This window comes from Myotis lucifugus, unplaced genomic scaffold (assembly GCF_000147115.1).
Source record: "Myotis lucifugus unplaced genomic scaffold, Myoluc2.0 scaffold_116, whole genome shotgun sequence".
NCBI lineage: Eukaryota > Metazoa > Chordata > Mammalia > Chiroptera > Vespertilionidae > Myotis > Myotis lucifugus.
In genome coordinates, this window is record NW_005871164.1 from 1082021 (window position 1) to 1089193 (window position 7173).

Here is a 7173-nt window from a genome sequence, read left to right on the forward strand (position 1 = left end):
CAGCTGCCTCCTGCACACTCCCTACTGGGTATGTGCCCACAACCAAGGTACATGCCCTTGACCGGAATCAAACCTGGGACCTTTCAGTCTGCAGGCCGACGCTCTATCCACTGAGCCAAACCAGTTAGGGCAGAAGTGCCCACTTTAGCTCTAGCTCATTTCATATGACTCCAGATTAAAGCTTGAGTAAAGCCACCTCCTTCTATTGTCCCTTCAGACCTACAAGTGGTAATGGGTTCCTGCTGTTGCTAATCTCTGGATTGCCTCAGTGTCCCCAGTTGGTTTCTCAATACATGGTCACCATGGAATCAATTCTCTGTATTAAAGTCCCCTCCAGTCAAATCTGTATATATTTATCCATTTTCATTGTTATGTAAAATTTCTCAGGGCAAGAGCCTTAAGAAAGAGGCTGACAACTCCAGCATTACTATATAAGTTTATTAAGGGAATTTACATACGAGGCTCATCGTGGGCAGCAGCAAGATGATATGGATATCCTCAGAGCTACACAGCAGGTGCTAAGCGGTTGTACAGGACAAAACAGGATGGACAGGAATACTAGCATGTGACCCGCCCCAGGTAAGGGGGAAATGCCTTACATACTTACGCAGGGGCTGGGCAAGGGCCTGTTCCAGGAGCCAGTTTGCTTGGGGCACAGGACGGAGGTCAGACAGTCTCTGAGAGGTTTATGGGAAGCAACCTCTGCTCTGGCTCAGATCTAGCTGATCTAGTGGGAAGGTCCGCGGCAGTGAGGCAGGTCAGGCAGCAGTCACATCATGGAGTGGGGTGTCTTCCCGTGGTCTCTCTGTCATGACCGATATAATTCTGCAGAATTAGAATTGACATCCAAATAATTTATGGGTTAATATTTGGAGAAGAGCAACAACAAAAACTGCATATCCAAGTTTTGGGATGTAAGTAAAGTATTACTTACAGGGAAATTTATATCTCAAAAAGCAAGATCTCAGGTTGACCCTCCTCCAAGTTTAAATGACTTGTTTGTACTATATTCACTGGTCAAGTTGTTTTAACTCTTCTCCTTTTTTTTTTCCTCACCAATTATGTATCATTCCCCGATTTTTGAAGTACCTGTAACCCCACTTGTACTAGCCTATCAGCCTTGGAAGCAATGCTTTCACCCTCATGCCTGCCTCGGTCAGTAACTTCCTGCTGGTTGGTATTCTCTAAAATGCATACCTCTTGCCCTGGCTTCTCTCCTAAACTCCATTCCCATGTTTACAATTGTGTACTGGCCCTCATTTACATTTTCATGACCCCAAACATAACCTGGCTAACACGAAACTCATCATCCTGCTCCTCACCCTCTAGAACCTGCTGCCATGGATCCTCTGCCTGACCTGTCACTTTCCCAAATACCTATCTTGAAAATTCAGATGCCTTCAGGCCATTCAGATGCATCACTCATAGGAATGGCTTTTGTTCCAAGCAAAGAGCCTGACACATACTAAGATGTTTGAATCACCAAAAGCCTCCACCCTCTTTCTAATTCCACATCCTTCTATTTTTTTATAGCTCTGTCATGCCCTCTCTTCCTTCTGTTTCTGTTGTGACTAGTCCTCCTGACCACTCACCTGGAGAGGCACAGGACCGGCTGAAACTCAGAGTTAAATTATAACTAATCTCATAATATAGTGTTTAACAAAAGTCATGTTAAAAAGCAAAATGCTTCTCCCTGGCCAGTGTGGTTCAGTCGGTTGAGTGTCATCCCACACACTGAGAGGTCCTATTCCCAGTTGGGACACATCCCCAGGTTGCTGACTCAATCCCTGGTGGGCCAGTGGGGTGTATGAGCTGGGGGTTGGGGTGGTGCTGGGGAGCGAGGGATGGGGGTGGGATCTCAATTCCCAGTGGGGGCTGTGTGGGAGGCAGCTGATTGATGTTTCTCTTTCATCGATGTTTCTCTCCTTCTGCCTTCCTCTCTCTAGAATAATAATAAAAAAACATTTTTTAAAGCCCAGCAGTCTTAAAAAAAAAAAAAGGCAAAATGCTTCCTAGTCAGCAAGAAGAATGAGACCTGATTGCAAGGTTCCTAAAGCTGTTAACATAATTGAGAAAGAATGTGGTGAGCAGATGGGGAGTTGGTATGCAGAAAACAGGGCGAAGGCTAACAATGCCAGCAGAGTCCAGCAGGGCCCTGGTCAGATGCCTCCCTGTCCCAGGGGTTCAGCTTCCTCGGGTGATGTATGTAGCCCAGTTGTTGCAATCTTTTTTGTTGGCTTTAACTTCTATAAAACCAAACCTAACCAACCTTGAAATTTCTGGCTACCCCACAACTATTCCTTCGAGTATCCAGGCTCAGAATGTAAAAATTATCACAGACTCTTGGTCCCTTCTGTTCCTTGTATCTACTTGACTGATCCTTTTTGATTCTTACTTTTCCCTTTTTCCTTTCTTTTTTATTCCCGCCTCTTCCCTTCCAACCGTAATTTATGAAGTGCTCATTAAAGCGCACCCAGATTAGTTCTCCAGTTCCATCTCTTTGCTTCTTTTCACCCGTTCCGAGAGTCCTGCCCCGGTGCTAGATTCCTCATCTTTGTGCTTCCTTTCCCGGGTAATGACAGGAGACCCAGGAGCACACAGAGATTCCCCGCAGCCTGTCCATCCTGGCATTTAAAATAGACCCCACCTTCCTGAGGGAACCTGCACTTCCCCCGTCACCAACATGCTGTGGGTTTCAGCCAGGTGGAGTTCTCTACCCTTCCCTGAACAGATTATGCTCATATTTGCCCCCCAGACTTTGCAGGGTTCCCAGACCAGAGCCACACTTCAAAGTCCCCTTTCTCCTTAAAACCTTTACTGATATTCCTGACCGACTCCGATCCTTCCTTCTCTGGCATCCTTCAGGCCCAAGGACATTTAGATGGGGCGAATTTGCCATGAACTAGAGCTTACATTTGAGGGCCCCTTACTTGGACAGCCCTCTCCAAGATTATGTACCCAATTTTTATTTATAATTTTGTATTTTTTTCTTAAAGGAGATCTTTTAAGTTGTAAAAGCCTCAGATCTTACATAATCTGGATCTGTCCCTGAGTTTAAGCAGTTGATTATATTCTTTCCATGAAGTGTTTTCTAATTGGTTAATGTACAACCAACTCGTTTCTCAACTTAGAACTTCTTGCTATAAAATGTATAGTGTGTAGTGTGGTAATGAAAATGGTCTTTGGTGAGGTCCTACAGACTCCAAACATAACTTCTGCCACTTCCAAGCTGTGTGACAAGTTTTATTTCTTAATTTTATTGAGTCTTAGTTTCTTCATCTGATAAGTGGGGATGAATATGGTGAAGGCTGCATTATGACTTTCAGAGCCTCAAGGCACTTTTGCCTTATGGGCCCCTTACTCTATAAAAAATATTATGAATTATAGTTATGACTGTGTGAGCACAAAGACTAATATCCAGGGAAGGTTATATTTATTTATTTTTCCTTTTAATTCTGAAAGAAACTAAGACATTTTCCTGGACTTAACAAAAGTATTGTGGAACCCAGGCATTGTGGCTAATGAGCCTAGTGGATAGTTAAGTCAGCCATGATTACAATCTCCACACAATAGAAGTTGATAAATGATATGTAAGAGGATGAATGTGAAGCATTTACCTTGACATATATCAGGTGCTCAATACATATTAGCCATTATATTTGTGTGACATGCCTCTTTTGTATCCTTCACAATGAGTAATGATTATAAATGCTTACTAAAATAATTTGAATAGGGCATATTTGTAGTGTTGAAAGACAAACTGAGACATATTAAAATTTTTAAGAGTTCATTTGACCAAAAATCTATTGGAATCAGGCAGCACTAACCTGGGAGAGGTTAGGAGTGCTCCACGGACAGCAACCAGTGGAAAGACTTATGGAGAAGAGGCAAAAGCAAAGCAAGGGGATATTTTGATTGGCTACAGGCTAAGTGCTGTATATGGGAAAGCCTACTTGGTAGTTTGTGATTAGTTGTCCTTAGGTTTTGATTTCTTAACCCTGAGGCATTTCAGACCCCCTTAATAAAGTATTTCTGGAGTCACCAGCAGAAGTGATATAACCCATCCTGTCGCTTTCACAAAACCTCTAAAATAGATATTCACACAAAACTTGGATAGCATACTTAAGGCCTGAGTGCCTGACCAGGCATTAAACCATGACCTTCTGGCTCATAGATCGATGTTCAACCACTGGGCCACGCCTGCCAGGCACAAGGATAACATTTTAATTGGGTCATTCTATGACCTGAAGAAGTGAGTTCTTGTTTTCCAGTTCCATTACCATGGATAGTTTGCTGTCTTGACCTTGAGTAGATGAAACATGCCTGAGATGCTGGTCACCATTATAACCTCACCAGGATACTGGACAGTCAGCACTATACAGGGTATCTAATACTAGGTTACCTGAAGCTACAAGTATTTTGTTAGAACATTAACTGCAACTTCCTCCTACAGCAGACCTTCAACTAGATTAGCTAGTGCACAGCAGGACTGCTTTTGTTCCTCCTCCTTGGTTACATGCCTTATTATTTCTGTTTTTATAGTTAACACTTGGCCAAATAGAGAGTTCACAAAAGGCACTTGCAGGGGGTCAGTTGTCAAACATCTTGGTGTTCCAATTAATTAATTAATTTTGTGTTCTTTATGCTGTGAATAAAAAAGGCTCTTTGAATCAGAGAGATGGATGGCACTTAATATGTTTTTGCTTCACCTGCTTGTCAACAATAATCTGGTTGATAAGTGTCTTAAGAGCCATTTTACTTAATAAAATATATATAGTTACGTAATTTTCTATTTGCATATAGGAGACAACACTGAATACTCATTATGAATAAAGGCTTTGAATTCAGAAAGGTTGTATTCAAATCTTGGTTCTAATAGAAAAGGTCTGGAATTAAATACCATTATTAGAGGTTACCTCTGGTGTTGGGCACGGGAGAGAGACTGGGCACTCTACTTTTCCTTTACCCCCCTCTGGATTAGGTTGATTTATTGCCATGGGCATGTATGACTTTTGTGACTTGAAAAGAAGGGAAGAGAGAGAACTAATTTTGTGACCTTACAGAAACCATTCTGCCTCTGTATGTAATCATCCATAATATGGGGAATTATTATCAGGAACATGAGGTAATGCATATAAAGCATTTAGTATTTTTCCTGCCACATATTTGACATCCAGCAAATGCTGACTATTATCACCAGGAAAGTGATATCTGGCATCAAGTAAGTGTCAAAAAAAATGCTTAAGTAGTAAAAAAAAAAAAATTAAAAAGTGATAGGTATTCTTATTAACTACATTTTTAAATTTTATTTTGCTTGTTCTTTTTTATGCTTGGCAATTTTTCCTTGTTTTTTGCTTTGAGTTATTTGACATTGATTCTTTGTTTTAGAGAAAAGATAGACCCAAATTGAAAGACATTCTTCAAAATAACTATCCCAGACTCTTCAAAAGTGTTAATGTCATAGAAACAAACAAACAAACAAAGATTGAGAAACTATTAATGCTAATTTCCTGATATGGATATTGAATACTCATTAATGTCTGAAATTATGTTCAAATAATTAATTACTAAAAATAGGCAGATAATGGAGAAACGCTGAATCATCACTAACAGAATGAAAATTGATACAGATTCCCTGAAGGACAATTGGGCAATATCTTTCAAAAACAGAAATGCACATACCCTTTGATCCAGAAGTTCCACTTCTAAGTAATTACCCCACAAAAATGGTTCCATATATGTGAAAAGGTTCAAATAAAATGGTATATTCATTACAAGACTTCATTGTAAGAGCAAAGTTTGGAAACAACATACATGACCATCAGTAATAGGATGCTTAAATAAAATATGATACCCTTATAAAATAGAGTAAAGTAAATATAATAGACTGCTCTAAATGTACTTTACTGGAAAGAATCCCAAGAGAAGGGACATTAGGAGAATAAATAACACTGGGCTAAAAAGCATCAAAATAAGGGGGTTCTGGCAAGAGCATAGCCCCAAAGTAGAGTTCATAATTTAGCATTTAAATTTTGCTTCTCTGCCAAGACTCAACAAGGTTTTGCTTGTGATTTTATTTTCAACATGATAACCCTAACCCTCACCATGATTCTTTCAGAGAGAGTCAGCGAGTAACTTCAGCCTCATCTTTACGAGGAACACACTAGCTACCTACAGTAATTGCCCTCCCTAGTGAATCAGCCAGTCAATTAGACACTGATGGATGGTCACGGCACAATCTTTTATAGTTCATTGCCACAACACACCCTAGGTGCTCGTATGAGGATGATTCAACAAAAATGAAGAACTAGGGAGTCTAGGGCAGTGTCAGATCTAGAAAAGCAATTCCAGCACAAGTTCCTTTCTCCACGGTGGCTTAGCAACCTCAAGTCTTTCAAGGTAGAGAGGAAAATCAAGTCAAACAGGCCTTCCTGAAGACAAAGTGTAAAACACCAGCTACCATCTTTGTTCCTGGTGATGGCACTAAATAAATATTTGTTCATATGAACTATTATACATTCTCTACACTTCTCGTGTAAGCAATCAAAAGTTAACTATCATCTTTGAAATGTAGATAAAGCAAAATACCTGCCCATCATTATTTTATTTCCCTTGCTGGTATTTTTTCATAGCTTACTTGTTTTACAAATTTGTCCCAGACTTCACCCTAAATGCCCCTAGAAAAAATTTGCTTGTTATAGATCAAGATGGGCTGATGGTTTGAATCGTCCCTCCACTGTGAAGAAACTATTCAGAAGAGAAGGCTGTATGGGGTAGTTCCTGTTTGAAAGAGGGAACTCTAGAGTTAGAAGTCTTAAATTTGAAACCAGCTCTTAACTGTATCAGTTGTGTGGCCATAAGTAAGTAACTGGCCTTCTCTGGCCTCCGTTTTCTTAATTATAGGGGCTAAAAGGAACTCATTGAACGGGTGATAAGATTAAAGGTGATGTAATGGATCGAGGGCAAGATCTGTTGCTAATGCATATTCAGGAAGCATGAGCTATTTTCATGTGCTGGGTCACTTCCATGTATATGAACCAGAAGGCTCCAGAAGGCTCCAGAGGGTGTTTTGCTGCCCAGTTTCTTCACTCTGCCTAGGGTGACCTACATTCCCTGGGCAATTCTGTCTGCTTGCCTGCTGGGCTGTTGACCCATTCCCTTATGCTCTTGCTG

The 7173-nt window shown here is 40.7% G+C and overlaps 1 long non-coding RNA gene across 2 annotated transcripts; it reads right to left on the reverse strand.

Moving 5' to 3' along the window:
• Positions 1-374: 374 nt before the first annotated feature.
• LOC111826983 lies at positions 375-1355 on the reverse strand. 2 transcript variants are annotated; one of them, XR_002830448.1, is made up of 2 exons: positions 1323-1355; positions 375-825 (listed from the first exon to the last, which is right to left on the reverse strand). It is a non-coding gene; the product is annotated as an uncharacterized LOC111826983 (long non-coding RNA). The 2 variants fall into 2 exon arrangements; XR_002830447.1 differs by lacking the exon at positions 1323-1355 and adding an exon at positions 935-1273.
• Between the last annotated feature and the right edge of the window lie 5818 nt (positions 1356-7173).